Genomic DNA, 15,339 nt, shown 5'->3' on the forward strand with positions numbered 1-15,339 from the left:
AGACAGACAGGGGGGGAGAGAGAAAGAGAGAGAGAGAGAGAGAGAGAGAGAGAGAGAGAGAGAGAGAAAGAGAGAGAGAGAGAGAGAGTCACTAACTTCTGGGATTCATTTCCCAAAGTCAGTTTTTGCCATGACCATTAGTCACCAATGTTATTACTTACTTTATGTTTTTCTTTAAATTTACTCAATCTGTATCTTAAATGAGTTTTATATTACTTCTATCATAAATGGAAAACCAATATTGCATGCTAAGAAGAAAAGGTAAATGTAAAATTAATTACACTGAAAATAAAACAAAATTACTAAATTCTAGAGCAGCCCTTACCTGCCAAAGGCTCTGAGTCTGAAACCTGCCCCCATTTGGGGAAAAGCATGTTAAGAGAGGTGCTCAAGACATATTAGTGCAAAACAGAGGTGTAAGCACCTCTTGTTGTAATCAGATTGAAAGAAGAATTAAATGGAAACTACTTTTGCACTTGTGAGTCAGTGCTGTGTAATGCTATGATCTTTGCATTTTATTTAACAAACATTTACATAGCACATACTATGTGTCAGAGACTGTTCTAAAAACTTTTAAAAAATCAACTCATTTAATTCCTATACCAACCCTGTATAGCATTATTTCCATTTTAGAGAGAGAAGACTGAGGCACAGAGAGGTTTAGTAGCTTACTAGAGGTCACTTCAAACCATCTAAAATCCTGTACTGGTCATTCTACCCTTCAGTGGCCAGAGTGGCCCAGAGATCCTCCAGCCACTGTCTGGACCAGAGCTACAGACATGTGGGAAGGAACAGTATATAGACAGGGAGTTCTAGATAGCTGCAGACTGACTCCTCATGGCCCAGGCCAGGCCAGGCCAGTGGTGGCATCACTGGGTAGACCCTGGGGGGGGTCCCTCCTCCTAAGCCCTCTGAGGCTCTCCATCTGACTGTTAAGTCTGAGTTCCGTGGGTGGCAGGCAAGAGACAGTTGGATGCTGATTCAAAAAAAGAGTCTCTAGGAGAGAAGGGAGTGATTTTCTTGTTTTTTTGTTTTGTGGGTTTTTAAAAAATATATAAAGAGATATAACATAAGCCCTTTTCTGCTTTTCTCTGCTAACTGTTCTTGGCAGAAGTCTTTAAGGACCAGACAGGGGCTTTCACTGATGGTCAGGTGGCTGGGATCTGAGGAGATGGCGGATTCCCTTAGCACAATGGCAGTGGTGGGTGCAGATGGAATGGTGTAGAGATGAGGGGCCCTCTTTGGAGGGAGGGTTTCTGTGACCAGCTGCCTCTGCAAATGCAGGGAGGTGCCCTTGAGGAGCTCACTCTGGCAGTCCCTCCCTGGACAGCCGATGCCTTGTTCTGGCCTTGGGATTTAAAACATACTGCAATCCTAACTACAACCTGAATTGGGTGACAGGGGCCCTGCATCATTATTAGAATACTAAAAGAGTAGCAGATGGAATATTTTGGAAATTAATAAAACATTATTCTCTTTTGCACCTCCAAGTATGTGAGCCTTGCCCCGTCTAACTAGTGTGAAGTTGAGAATCTTCCAAAAGGGATTCCGAGAGAAAGGGAAAGTAATATTCGGCCTCTGACATTAAGAAAAAAAAAGCCAGAATTTTATCCTGACCTGAACGAAAAGGAGGAGAGGAGGCTCAGAAGGAACTCCAGATCATCAATAGAAAAAAGTAATACATTTTTTCTGCAGATTTGAGTTGGAATGTGAATTAAATTTGAGAACCTACTAAACAGTTCACATTTCCTTTGTGTCAGGTCATTCATTTGCCAAATGTTTTATATGCACAGCCTCATTTAATCTTCTAAATAATCCCGAGGTTGGTGCTGTTACTATCCCCATTGTATGACTGAGGAGGAGGTTAAATAACTTGGTCAAGTTCAGACACCCAGGAGACAGTAGATCAGGGATTTGAATCTTCTGGCATTTCTCTAGACTGTAGCGATTGTCCTCACGAAACTACTAGGCCCCCTGGCCCCCATGATTCACATCTCCCAAGAGTAACCAGAATGCATCTTAAGAGAGAATATGTCTTGTCTTCAGATGTCAGAACCAAAATTCTTGGGCTCATGTCAGTCAAGGCCTCACCCAGGAACCCTCCATGGGGGTTCTCAGCAAAGAAGGAGAAATGATCCTCGGCCAGCCCCTCACAGATGCCAGAGCATATAAAGCATGGAAAGACCACTGGGAATGCGTGGGCCCCACACTGGAGGATCTGAACTGTGGAGGCATTTGCCTCTTCTGGGCTCCTTACACAGACCAGGTGTATGCTACCACACAGATTCCAGATTTATCAACAATGCAGATCTCACATCTTCACCAGGATCTGGGGCTTTACAAGTTTTCTCAGCAGCTCAGGGAGCCCCTCAGCGAGCCCCTCAGCTTCCAGAGGCTCAAGGCACCAGCCTACCAGCCCATCTCAGGGTCCCCGCTCCCCCTTCTCCAGGCGGAAGCTCAAAAGTCACACGGGATCTGGCTTCCCCACTAGTCCCCTGCACATTGGAGAAGTTTTGCCTCACCTGTCTACCTTTCCAGCCTTGTGCCCTTTACATATAATCCCAGCAGAGAGGGCATGAGGCCATGTTCATCTGCAGACCTTGCCCCCTGGGATATCCAGATCTCTTCCCTTAAGCCTGAGGCCTGGAGGCCAGCCTGGCTCCGCTAATGCTTGCTGCACGGCCTTCAACAGATGAGTTACCCTCCCTGCATCTCAGTTTCCAAATAAAAGGTTGGAGCCTCTGAGGTTTAGTAGCCACTGTTCTCCCTGTCTGGAACACCCTTCTTCTCTACTTCTTACACTGTCTAACTCCTAGGTCTTTCTAGACTCAACTCATCCTATCAGATCCCTTAGGAGGCCTTTTCCCATCCTCCATCTTCCAATTCCTATCTTAAGCTGAATTGTGTTTCTTCTCTCTGCTCCAATAATTATTATTAGGTTTTCGGTATAATGTCAAACTTTTATTAAGCACTTACCATATGTCAGGCACTGTTCTAAGACTTCACATATATGAATGTATTTACTTTTCACAACCCCATAAGGTGGATGCTAATTGTGTCCTTATTTTACCAAAAAGGAAACTGAGAAATAGAGGCAAAATGAATTACCTGAGGTCATCTAGCAAGTAAGTATCTGAGCTGGCATTTGAACTCCTCCATGGTTCTCACAAATGATGAAAAAGTATGATGGGGCATGAGGGAAGCCATCTTACCTGTCAGAGGTTTCACTGTGGTATGTGATCCTGTTCAGGGAGGCCCAGGCAAAGTTTAGAGTCAAATCACTTCTTTTGTTTTGGGCCTCCAAACCCAACTTTCTGCTCCCAGCATCGGTAATTTTGTCTGTTGTCATTGTCACGATTACCCAAATTCACCCCAGAATAGAAGTCCAAGCTGTGGAAGGACAAGGACATGGCATCATGAATCAGAAAATGGGGTAAGAGGTGAGGCTGAATGTGATTTGGGCAAGTTCCTGCTCCTCTCTGAGCTGTTTCCTCATCTGAAAACATGGAGATGCAATACCTACCTCAGAGATTTGGGGAGGATCAAATAAAACAACGGGTATCTTGGGAAGCAGAGGCAGGAGGATCACTTGAGGCCAGGAGTTTGAGATCAGCCTTGACAACAGTGAGACTCCATCTCCAAGAAAACGTTTAAAATTAGCTGGATGTAGTGGTGTGCACCTGCAATCCTAGCTACTTGGAAAGCTGAGACAGGAAGATTGCTTGAGCCCAGGAGTTTGGTGCTGCAGTGAGCCATGACCAGACCACTTAACTCCAGCCAGTGACAGAGTGAGATCCTGTCTCAAAATATATATACATATAATAAAATAATGAGTGTCAAAACCCTGAGCAATTAATTCATTCAATAGCGATTCAGCAAGGACCTATCACTGTTGCTGTCAAAGAGGGGGAAATGTCCCTGCCCTCAGAGAGTTTACATTTGAAGATGGTGTTTGCACTAGAGTTGTTCCCCAGATCAACTCTTCCTGAAAGAACCTGTCTCTATGCATGAAATCACTGTGTTCCCATCATAGGAGAATTTCAGAATCCACATTGACAGGTACCCTACTGCCCTACTCACTGCTATGCCCTCTTCTTTCTCTGTCCCCACCTAGGTAAATCTCATCACGTGAATATCTGTTTCTCCCACAACACTGAGAACTCCTCAAGGACAGGGACTGTATTTTATAAGGTTGTGTCCTCAGCCCCAGATCAGTGCCTGGTGCTAAATTGGTATTAGATAGATTGAATTGAATGTGATTTAAAGTCACCTGCTGAGGTACCTAATATCAGGAAATGGTAGAACCAGGACTTGAACCCAGGACTGAAGACTCCAAGTCCAGCACATCTCTTCTCCCTACAGCTGTCAGGAGAGGGTAAGAGAAGACCCATAGCAGAGGAAGGGTGTTTGGACCAGCTGCTTTCCTCAGCCTTCCACCGGGTTGGAGGAATCTGTGGGGAAGCCAGGTTGCCTGGGAGGGGTCCTCAGGGGACCATGCTGCCCAAACTTGTTTACTTCCCCTTTTCCCCTTCAGCCCAGCGCTGGTTTCCTGGGGACTGAAGTCAAGCCGCACTTCCCCACTTCTACTCCCTTTCCTCAGACCTCTGTCGATACAGTGGGAACCTGGCTTTCTGAATGAGATGGGAGGAGACAAAGAGAGCCACCCACCCCCATGCCTGTCGAGTGCCCAGTTCATATTCCTGCTGCGACTGTATCTAAATTTGCAAATCGTCACCCCGTGCCCCACCGTCGTGTGTCATCTTTTATGCATGGCCACCTCTGCCGCGCTGCTCGGCCAGTTGCTATGCAACCAACGACAGCGCCGCGGGGGCCTGACATTAGTGAAAGCAAATTGACCAGAGGAGCCTTCATCCTGCATGCAAAGCAGCCAGGGCCTCACTCTTTGGAGAGGCTGCTGGAGCTGAGGCTCGGCCACCTTTTTCAATGGGGGTCAGACCCTTTGGCCACAGCCTTCCTAGCCTAAGCTACAGACACTGGGAAGCTTTAGTCCTCCTACTTCTGAACAAGGCTGAAATCTGACCAGGGACAAGAGCTGCTTCCAAAGGGAAGGGAGGGCAAATGCATCTTCAGGCTCTAAAATTCTGAACCTCCAGTGGGAAGGACATTAGCTCCTGCAGAAAAAGAGTTACTATTCATTGAGCACTTACTATGTGCTAGGCAGTGTTTGGCACGAGAACTGTACAATGCAAAAAGCTCTAACTTCCTGGATCCCAGCCCAGCCCCACTGTTACTCAGCTGTGTGTTGTGCATGCAAATTACTTATCAGGACATAGCCAGCCACTGAGGGCTGTCCCTAGACATCTTGGCAGGCAATAAAATATTGGATAATGGGGAGGGGGAAGGAAGCCAGTACAGCAGCAGGAGTGAGAAGATGAGAGAAAGGAAGGAAGGGAGGATGCTGCCTTGCACACCCAGTATTGGAGGACTCTGAGCCTCCTGTTGGGAAGAACAGAGGAAATTAGAAGCTGGTAGTTGTGCTCCCCTCTTCTACACAACCCCTAATGGCCCCCACTCCCAGGAATGTGACCTCACAATTTCCTATTTGAGCATGCATACACCATTTTGCACCGGGAGGTAGCAAGTTGTGCTGGAAAGAACAAGGCTTTGGAATTCATTAGAACTCGCCTCACATCTAGGTGTTTGCCCTCCCTAGAGGTATGACTACAGTCATTTACTTCTTTTTTGAAATTTCAGCTTCTCAATCTATACAATCGGCATGATGATATCTACCTTCACAGGGTTAAATGGCTGCCATATGTGAAGCACCTAACAGAAAATCAGTAAATGCCACTCCTATCCCCCAAACTTCAATGGCACTCAATTAACCTGACATTGTTCCTACCCACCTCCCCCAGCCTTGTGCTCCCCAGTCCCTGAACCTCTGTACCTTTCTTTGGGTACAGCATCTCCCTAGAAGCCCCTCCCTTTGCTCTTCACTTTCTAAAGTCTGGTTCACCTCTAAGGACTATAAAACAAGTTAAAATTAACTTCAGTAAGAAACCCTGCCCACGAGACCATTCCCCAATCCACTTTCCAGTGGGAAAATTCTTGGAGCAGGGAACCAAGAAAAGACTCTCCTTTCTTCGGTGGTGAGTTTGAGAAGCTCTCTCTTAAAGTTCAGTTACCCATTGAGGAATGTCATTCTGTGGCTCCTGTATCCTGAGGGCTATGTCTCACCCTGAAGATGGGCAAGGAGGAACCTCAGAAAACATAGCTCAGGGACTTACCAGACACCCAGCACGGTTCTAGGTGCCATAACACCACTGTGGTTTTGCACTGGAGTTGTTAACACTCATAACCACTAACTAATTCACAATTACTCCTTAACATACCAACAAAACCTTTACTTTTCATACAAATCAGCGAAGTAGACATTACCCCCACTTACTGAGGAAGAATGGAGGCTCAGAGAGGAAAGGTGACGTACAAGATCACACAGTGGGTGGGTGGCGGTCAAACTGGGGCTGGTATGCAGTCTTACATTAAAACGGCCTAAGCAGCTATAATGTATGGACTTTGTCTACATCATCAGTCATCATTAACGTTTCAGACTAGTTTGCCCATTGAAAAGAAACTCACAAGTTGAAACACAAAGCCACTTACCTGTTTTTTGTAAAGATAAAAACTTTTACCAAACCCAGAGAGAAGCAGCATAGGGAAGACAAAGAGTATCAGCTCAGTTGGATGTCCCTGGGCAAGTGACTCCATTCTGCTGAGCCGGGGCTTCCTCTCTCTGAAATGGAAGACAAGGAGGTTACCTACCAGATTCTCAGGTCTATTTTGAGGGACAAAAATGATACAGACCAAAACAGTGCTAAGTATGAAGTTTTGATAGATATTAGTATATCCTTAGAAGTGGCATTGCTCCAAACCAGAGGTTCAAAACCTGTTTCTGACACATACTTTTCTTTTCTTTTTTTTTTTTTTTTTTTAATTTTTTATTGGATTTTAGGTTTTGGGGTACATGAGCAGAGCATGCAAGACAGTTGCGTAGGTACGCACATGGCAGTGTGCTTTGCTTTGCTTCTCCCCTTCACCCACATTTGGCATTTCTCCCCAGGCTATCCCTCCCCACCTCCCCCTCCCACTGGCCCTCCCCTTTTCCCCCCAATAGACCCCAGTGTTTAGTACTCCCCTTTCGGTGTCCATGTGTTCTCATTTTTCATCACCCGCCTATGAGTGAGAATATACGGTGTTTCATTTTCTGTTCTTGTGTCAGTTTGCTGAGGATGATGTTCTCCAGATTCATCCATGTCCCTACAAACGACACAAACTCATCATTTCTGATCGCTGCATAATATTCCATGGTGTATATGTGCCACATTTTTCCAATCCAGTCTATTATCAGTGGGCATTTTGGTTGATTCCAGGTCTTTGCTATTGTAAACAGTGCTGCAATGAACATTCGTGTACATGTGTCCTTATAGTAGAACGATTTATAGTCTTTTGGATATATACCCAGTAATGGGATTGCTGGGTCAAATGGAATTTCTATTTCTAAGGCCTTGAGGAATCGCCACACTGTCTTCCACAATGGTTGAACTAATTTACACTCCCACCAACAGTGTAAAAGTGTTCCTTTTTCTCCACATCCTCTCCAGCATCTGTTGTCTCCAGATTTTTTAATGATCGCCATTCTAACTGGCGTGAGATGGTATCTCAATGTGGTTTTGATTTGCATCTCTCTGATGACCAGTGACGATGAGCATTTTTTCATATGAATGTTGGCCTCATATACGTCTTCTTTCGTAAAGTGTCTGTTCATATCCTTTGCCCACTTTTGAATGGGCTTGTTTTTTTCCTGTAAATCTGTTTGAGTTCTTTGTAAATTCTGGATATCAGCCCTTTGTCAGATGGGTAAACTGCAAAAATTTTTTCCCATTCTGTTGGTTGCCGATTCACTCTAGTGACTGTTTCTTTTGCTGTGCAGAAGCTGTGGAGTTTCATTAGGTCCCATTTGTCTATTTTGGCTTTTGTTGTCAATGCTTTTGGTGTTTTGTTCATGAAGTCCTTGCCTACTCCTATGTCCTGGATAGTTTTGTCTAGATTTCCTTCTAGGGCTTTTATTGTGCCAGGTCTTATGTTTAAGTCTTTAATCCACCTGGAGTTAATTTTAGTGTAAGGTGTCAGGAAGGGTTCCAGTTTCTGCTTTCTGCACATGGCTAGCCAGTTTTCCCAACACCATTTATTAAACAGGGAATCCTTTCCCCATTGCTTGTTTTTGTCAGGTTCATCAAAGATTGTATAGTTGTAGATATGTTGTGTTGCCTCCGGTGTCTCTGTTTTGTTCCATTGGTCTATATCTCTGTTTTGGTTTAATTATTCAATGTTGAAAACTGTTGTTTCATTGTTTAAAGGGAGATGTGCCGATTGTATTGCCTTCATGTTGTATTGAAAAGCATTTCTTTATTATTTGAACTAATTTCCAAACAAATTAAAAACTTGTAGCAGTCAAGCTCTGACTGCTGCATCTATTAGATTCAGAAGTGGCAAATTCCTTAAAACACAGATATAAACAATTCTGGTAACACAATCTGATTTTATCATTAATTTTCTGCCTGGGAAGGTGAAAGTTCTCCTTCTCATGTTCTTTGTCCTCAGGTCCCCGACTGTTCTGCCACTTCTGGCAAATTCTTAATTAAGGAAAAGCAGATTTTGTTACCTCGAACTCTGTTGTGTTATATGTAAAAAGGCAAATGTTTTTCTCAATTGTGCTTTGATCAGAGAGATGGCCAGGTAGAGGCAGTCAACACATTCTTCTGTGATTGGACCTTAGTGGTTCCTGTTTTTACCCTCCTGCAGCCACTGTGAACACATTCTTATCAGAGTGTGGTCACTCAGCAAGCTGCCCTTGTCAGCAGCCTGTAGAGGCCCCACACTATGCCAGCCTGTGGGGCAGATGTGTCCCAGGAGTACTCAAGGTCTAATCAAGGTGTGAGGCTGAGACAAGAAACAAGGAGCAGTAAACATGTGAGTAACAGGTTGTTGAAATATCAGGAGGGTGGTGCACTGGGCCCTTTGTGAGATAATGGGCATATTAGATGGGTCCAGATTTAGTCTATGACTAGGTCAGGGCCAGGTTTATGACTCAATCAATAGCTGGGATCAGTCCTCAGCATGAACCAAGATCAGGGATCAGGATGTGACCAAGATTGAGGTTCAGAGAATGATCAGGTTTAGGGTTCAGTCTGTAGCCAGAATCAGAGCTCAGGTTGAGGCCAGGATCACTCAGTCTGTGGCCAAGATTAAGGCACTTAAGACCTGAGGTCCAGGAACAGTCTCCGGCAAGACCAGGCTACACTGTAGTCAGGATCATGGCTTGTTTGTGATCATGGCAGTGGGATTCATGATTGACTTAGACCTAGTCTCTGCTCAAGTATCTCATAGTCTTCTCTGGGAAACATCAAATTGAAATTACTCTACCAACTATTAAGAGTTAATGACAGGTCAGGTGCAGTGGCTCAAGCCTGTAATCCCAGCACTTTGGGAGGCCGAGGCGGGTGGATCACGAGGTCAAGAGATCGAGACCATCCTGGTCAACATGGTGAAACCCCGTCTCTACTAAAAATACAAAAAATTAGCTGGCCATGGTGGCGCGTGCCTGTAATCCCAGCTACTCAGGAGGCTGATGCAGGAGAATTGCTTGAACCCAGGAGGTGGAGGTTGTAGTGAGCCGAGATTGCGCCATTGCACTCCAGCCTGGGTAACAAGAGCAAAACTCCATCACCAAAAAAAAAAAATGGTTAATGACAGAGGCTGGGCATGGTGGCTCACACCTGTAATCCTGGCACTTTGGGAGGCTAAGGTGGGCAGATCACGAGGTCAATAGATCAAGACCATCCTGGCCAACATGATGAAACCTCATCTCTACTAAAAATACAAAAATTAGCTGGGTGTGGTGTGCACACTTCTAGCCCCAGCTACTTGGAAAGCTGAGGCAGGAGAATTGCTTGAACCTGGGATGTGGAGGTTGCAGTGAACTGAGATTGTGCCACTGCGACAAAGCAAGATTCCATTAAAAAACAAACAAACAAACAGAGGGAAACAGGAAAGAAGACCACAGGACAGTGCTTCTTTTCCAGTCTGGGGCTGGGGGTGGTGAGTGTGCCAGGGAACACCTTCCAGAGAAGACAATGCCAAAACTGTGTCCAGAAGGGCATGAATAACTTCATTTCAATGTCCTTTTTTTATATCATCACTTTGAGTACATGTCTTTATTTCCTTTGTGATTTTCCAATTTCCCCCAACACTCTGCACTGGATGCAATGTGTGCTTTGAGGGACACTATTACACTTCCTCTGGACAAGATCCTGGAGAACAAGTCATTTTCTTCAACCTCAGTACCTCCTATTATTTTCTGCCTGCCATATAGGCAATCTGTGTAGTCCTAACACTAACTCCCAGCCACCTTTATCTCTGGTTGAATGTACTGAATTTCTATACAGGAATCCATTTACTCCCTTGTACTACTCATCTTCATCTTGCAGCACAAAGCTATGAACATTCCCCAGGTTTATTAATAGGTCCAGTAGCTCACAGAGGAGCAGCATGGTAGAGAAAATCAGACGATGACATCAAGAAAACTAGGGGAGCTATGTGGCCTCAGGTAAGTCACATAGCCACTCACAGCTTCAGTTTCTTCACCTAGTAAGTGAAACTGACAGTTTCTCTGCCTTTATTGTAGAATGTTTTGGAGGCCCACTAAGAGGACTGATGTAAAAGGGCTCTGAAGATGGAGAGGATTACAACAAATCACTCATGGAAGAAGAAGGCAGCTCAGCTTCGTGGGATTGGCCAGTTCTTACTGGGGTCTGAGGAGGTCGGATCCATGGTCTTCTGTGTCTGTTCACAGCCCAAGAACAGGAAGAAGGGACAGAATGTGTTTCTGAGCTCCTATGCTGGGGCATGAACAGTTTGTATTCCCGTTTATAGGTCAATGTCTGTACTCACGTATGCGTCTTAGGTTGACTTCTTCAGAGCAGACCCTGACGTGGAGATTCATATGCAAGTGATGTATTAAGGAAATGTTTCTAGGGGAAAATGGTGAGGGAGTAACAAAAGCAGGACAAGAAGGAAAAGGAGCCAAATAAGGCTGTGTTCTCAGGCAAAAGTCCCCAGAGGGTAGATTTGAGCCTGATCCTGAAGGAGAAATCTGAAGTGTACATCATCCCAACTCAAGGCAAGGGAGCTGGGCTTTCACCCTCCCCCTTCCAACATCCAACAATCATTGTAAACTCCCAGACACTTCTTGCTGTCTGTGATAATGGACTAGTGCTAATTCCCAGTAGCCTAAGAGCCATTCACCAAGGAAGAGCCCAGGTGCTTTTGAAAGAACATGAAGTGAGGTATGGGGACACAAGGGGACCTGTGTGGAGCACCAACATTATCTGCTAGAATGTTCCTAGGTGTGCTGATTTTCCCAGCCTCACTGGCTATCTCTTCTCAGTTTCCTTTAAGAGTTCCACTTCCTCTATGCCTTAAGTGATGGCATTTCACCTACTTAAAACTCTTCCCTGTCTCCCTACTGCCTTGAGGATAAAGTCCAAGTCCCTTCACATGATTAAGAAGACCCTTCATCCTCTGCCTTCTGCTGACTACCCCCAAGCCTCATCTTCACATGGCCCCTCACACTACAGGAACCAGACAAGACCTTGCTGTTGTATGGGAATTGTAGAGGGGTTCCATGAAGCCTTAAAACTGCTCATAGACCACTGGAGAAGACAGAAACATAACAGGCAAATCTAGGAGTTTATGGGAATAGAGATAAGGAACCTAACAGCCTGATTTCAGTGAAGACTTCCCATGGGGAGCAAATGTGAAGACAAAGAAGGTAGATAGGTGGAGAAAGAGTGATCCTGGCAGGATCTGCAGCATTGGAGAAATGTAGGGGAATTGTGAGCAGGCATGGTACAGAGCAGTCACAAAATAAATATTTGTGCAATGAGTACATGAGTGAATAACCACACAAGTTTTACATATTATGGGCTTTAGAATTCAAAAGCCTGATTCCTGTCTCTTCCATTTACTCACTGAAAAACCTCAAACAACTTATTTAACCACTCTGAACCTCAGTTTCCTCATTTGGAAAACAGGGCTAATGAGAATATCTAATATGAAACAATGGATGTAAAAATATTCTGTAAGCTGAAAAACCCTGTTCAAATATTAGTTTTCATTCATTTATTTATTCAAAGAATAGTTTGGAGTTCCTAGTCTCTTCCAGGTCATGCACTGGGACTTTGACCTAGAAATAGGAACTAGATAGGGACTCTGTTTGTTAAGTAGAGAGGAGAACAGTTTAGGAGAGAAGGCAAGGAGACAAGGAGAGTAGAGAAGTTTAGCTCACAATGAGACAAGTTGCCATAATCACAATCTGGGAGCTCAGAGAGCTCAGTGAAGAAGGTCTCCCAAATAAGGTAAAATTTGTCTAAGTGTACCTCGATGGCTAAGTGTGGGTGTATCAATGAAGGAGGGGTCCAAGTAGAGAGACAATATATGAAGACACAGGGGGTGAAAAAGCAGTGTGTTTAAACCAGGGGGTTGTTCTGGATGGCATAATGCATGTGGCATGGTGGTAGGATATAAAACGAAATGAGAAAGTCTTTTGAGATCAGATCATATAGAGGGGATTTGAATATTTTTCTATAAGTATTGGAAACCCTCTTTGGCATGAGAGTTGCAGTGGCACTGAGATGACAGGAATAAGTGAGCAAAGCTTGCTTGAGTCCTAGGAAGAAGAGTTGTGGTAACAGTACCTTAAGAACTGGAGAAACTTCTGGACCTTCACCACCAACACACAACCACCACTGCCACCAAGCTTCAGCAATCTCTCCCTTGGATAGCTACCTACTGTGAAAATACTTGCTCAATAAGTTCTTCTTGAAAATGTTGTTCCTACATTATTACTTCATTGCACATTTTCCAGTGAGCTTTGTTCGATTATTTTACTTGTGTTTTTATTGGCAGGGCATATGATGAAACACCTAATTATCCCTGAATATCTTTACTAGTTATCTATAGCTGTGTAACAAATCATCTAAAATGTATTGGCTTAACACACCCATTTATATAGCTCATGATTCTGTAGGCTTGTATTTGGGCTTTCCTCAGGCAGGCAGTTCCACTGCTGATCTTGGCTGGGCTCATTCATTTGTTTACGTACAGTCTTGGGTCAGTTAGGAAGCCCTGCTTTGGAGACTGTCTGGCTATCAACTCTGTGGTTATGGGTAGCAACTGAGCCGTGTGATTTTTTTATCATCTAGGAGGCTAGTCTGGACTTAGTCACATGATTATAGCCTCAGTATTCCAAGAAGAGAATGAGAAGTAGCTGCAAGGCCTCTTGAACTAGGCTTATAACTCACCCAGTGTCATTTGTTTTATTGGCCAAAGCAAGTCACAAAGCCAGCCTGAAATGCATTCTACCTCATGAGGGGAGAATTTGCAAAGTGCTGTGGCCATTTTTCCAATCTAATTCAAGGTGTATAAACTTTCTTCCATTAATCCTGGTATACACAAGGAAGAAAGAATGTAAAACATTTCAAAGAAAGTTTTTGTTATTGTTGTTAATTATTTTGTGTAACCATAACAAATGCTGGAAGCAAGGTGAATTCCCTGTTTACACATTATCATTATTATTTATTGAGCACCTCCTATGTGCCAGAGACCAGCCAAATAAAAATAAAAAGATATACACAGTACTTGTTCCCATGGGGCTTGTGGTCTAATACAGAAAATATCTTAAACAAGTAATTCCAACAACTTGATAAGTATTATGTCTAAAAATTGTATAGCTTTGTTAATTTTTCCTTTATGTTTTTGTCGTTAGAGTCCTGAGTTTTAAAGGCTTCTCTGGATTAAATATATATTAATTTCTATAAAAGAGTTTTTGAAAGTTGCACCCCTGGCTGGAAACTCTTTTACCTTGGGATCCCCAGGGAGCAAACCTGAGCCCAGCCAGAAAGTTAAGACCAAAGAAAGAGAAATTCCAGTTCATCTCCAGACCCAGGCTTTGACCCTTTCTGGAAAAAACCAGTACTGTACTCTTTTCACATTGTATTCTCACCCCAGGTAATCACCCTCCTAGAGAGGTTAAAGGCCCTACTCTATCAGCTTTGGCCTGATATTGACACCCCAATTCCAGGATGTTTTCTTTTGTGTAATCTCCTGTTGGGCCCCTACCACAGGTGCTTTAATGTACATCCTGATGGATATTTAGAGCTCTCAGAAGCATTCGATTGGACTTAATTCCAGTATGTACATACATACATACATACATGCATACATACATAGTGATAGATATAGATATAGATAGACAGATGATAGATAGATGATAGTTTTCTATCTTTTTACTTTTTTCCAATTAACCTTGTATTTGGAATCTTGCCCTATGATGTTAAATAAACCTATCCTGGGGAATGTATCATGAATAAATGTATACTAAAATATCCTAAAAGAGAAGCTGTTTGTCCAAGCATCTCTCCTTGGAGGATCTCTCTACCTCATCCTGCCACTGCAACTGGGTCAGCTCAGCACTGGGCATAGGGGTAAGCCTTACTCCCTCTTACTCCCTCTACTTTTCTGGACATTGGGTTAATATTTCCTTGAATCACATTAGTAAGAGATGAGACATAGATGTGGGCATTGGTGGCCTGCTGTGGTGTGGGGAAGTGCAATCCTAATGAGCGAGGAGAAAGGAGCATGCTCAGCAGCCCAGCTCAGCTCCCTGGGATTCTTGGTGCTGGGCATTGGAATGAAAACCTTAGTTAAGAGTAAAGCATGTCTGGGCCCTCCAGTTGATTTGTCAGTCCCTAGCCCATACAGTAATATCCTTAGAAACAGTGACAGGAGGAAGGGAGGAAGAGGAAGCTTCGCCATAGTGGGATTCAGCTGGTCTTAGGTCCCTCAATCATAGCACCATCTAGTAGCAAACTGGTCTTACAAATATCTCCAACACTCAGCATGGAATGCTGTAAGAGGGAAGCCTACTTCATTCATTTATTTGTTCAATAAATATTGTCTCTTGTTGTGTGGGGCTCTTCTAGATGCTAGGGTTTCAGCAGTAACTAAAACAAACCTAAATCTATGTCCTCTGAGAATTTGAATTCTGGTGAGGGACTGAACATAAACAAAATGTGTAAGAAGAAAAACAAGGGAAGCAATGAGCAATGTCTTGGGTGGTAGCTTTAAATTGAGTGGTCAAAGAAGGACTCACGGAGAAAGTGATATCTGAGCAACAACTTGGAGGAGGTGAAGGAGGGAAGGGTGCAGGAAAGCAACACAAAAATAAATAGCAAAAATAAAGAAGGGGGCAGAGGTATA

At 43.9% G+C, this 15,339-nt stretch overlaps 1 long non-coding RNA gene across 5 annotated transcripts in view; it reads right to left on the reverse strand.

Annotated features, from left to right (window-relative positions):
• The window catches only part of LOC103794420 (uncharacterized), a 133,804-nt gene that overhangs the window by 42,828 nt on the left and 75,637 nt on the right, over nucleotides 1-15,339 (reverse strand). For 4 of the 5 annotated variants that reach the window (XR_008472880.2, XR_008472879.2, XR_013520051.1 and 1 more), the window contains 2 exons: nucleotides 6,625-6,754; nucleotides 3,213-3,390 (listed from right to left, as the gene is read on the reverse strand). This is a non-coding gene — a long non-coding RNA (uncharacterized LOC103794420). Of the gene's footprint in view, nucleotides 1-3,212; nucleotides 3,391-4,270; nucleotides 4,363-6,624; nucleotides 6,755-15,339 lie in introns of all 5 variants that reach the window. The other variant, XR_013520052.1, reaches the window with a different exon arrangement.

The sequence above is a fragment of the Callithrix jacchus genome, chromosome 7 (assembly GCF_049354715.1).
Source record: "Callithrix jacchus isolate 240 chromosome 7, calJac240_pri, whole genome shotgun sequence".
In the NCBI taxonomy this organism is placed as follows: Eukaryota; Metazoa; Chordata; class Mammalia; order Primates; family Cebidae; genus Callithrix; species Callithrix jacchus.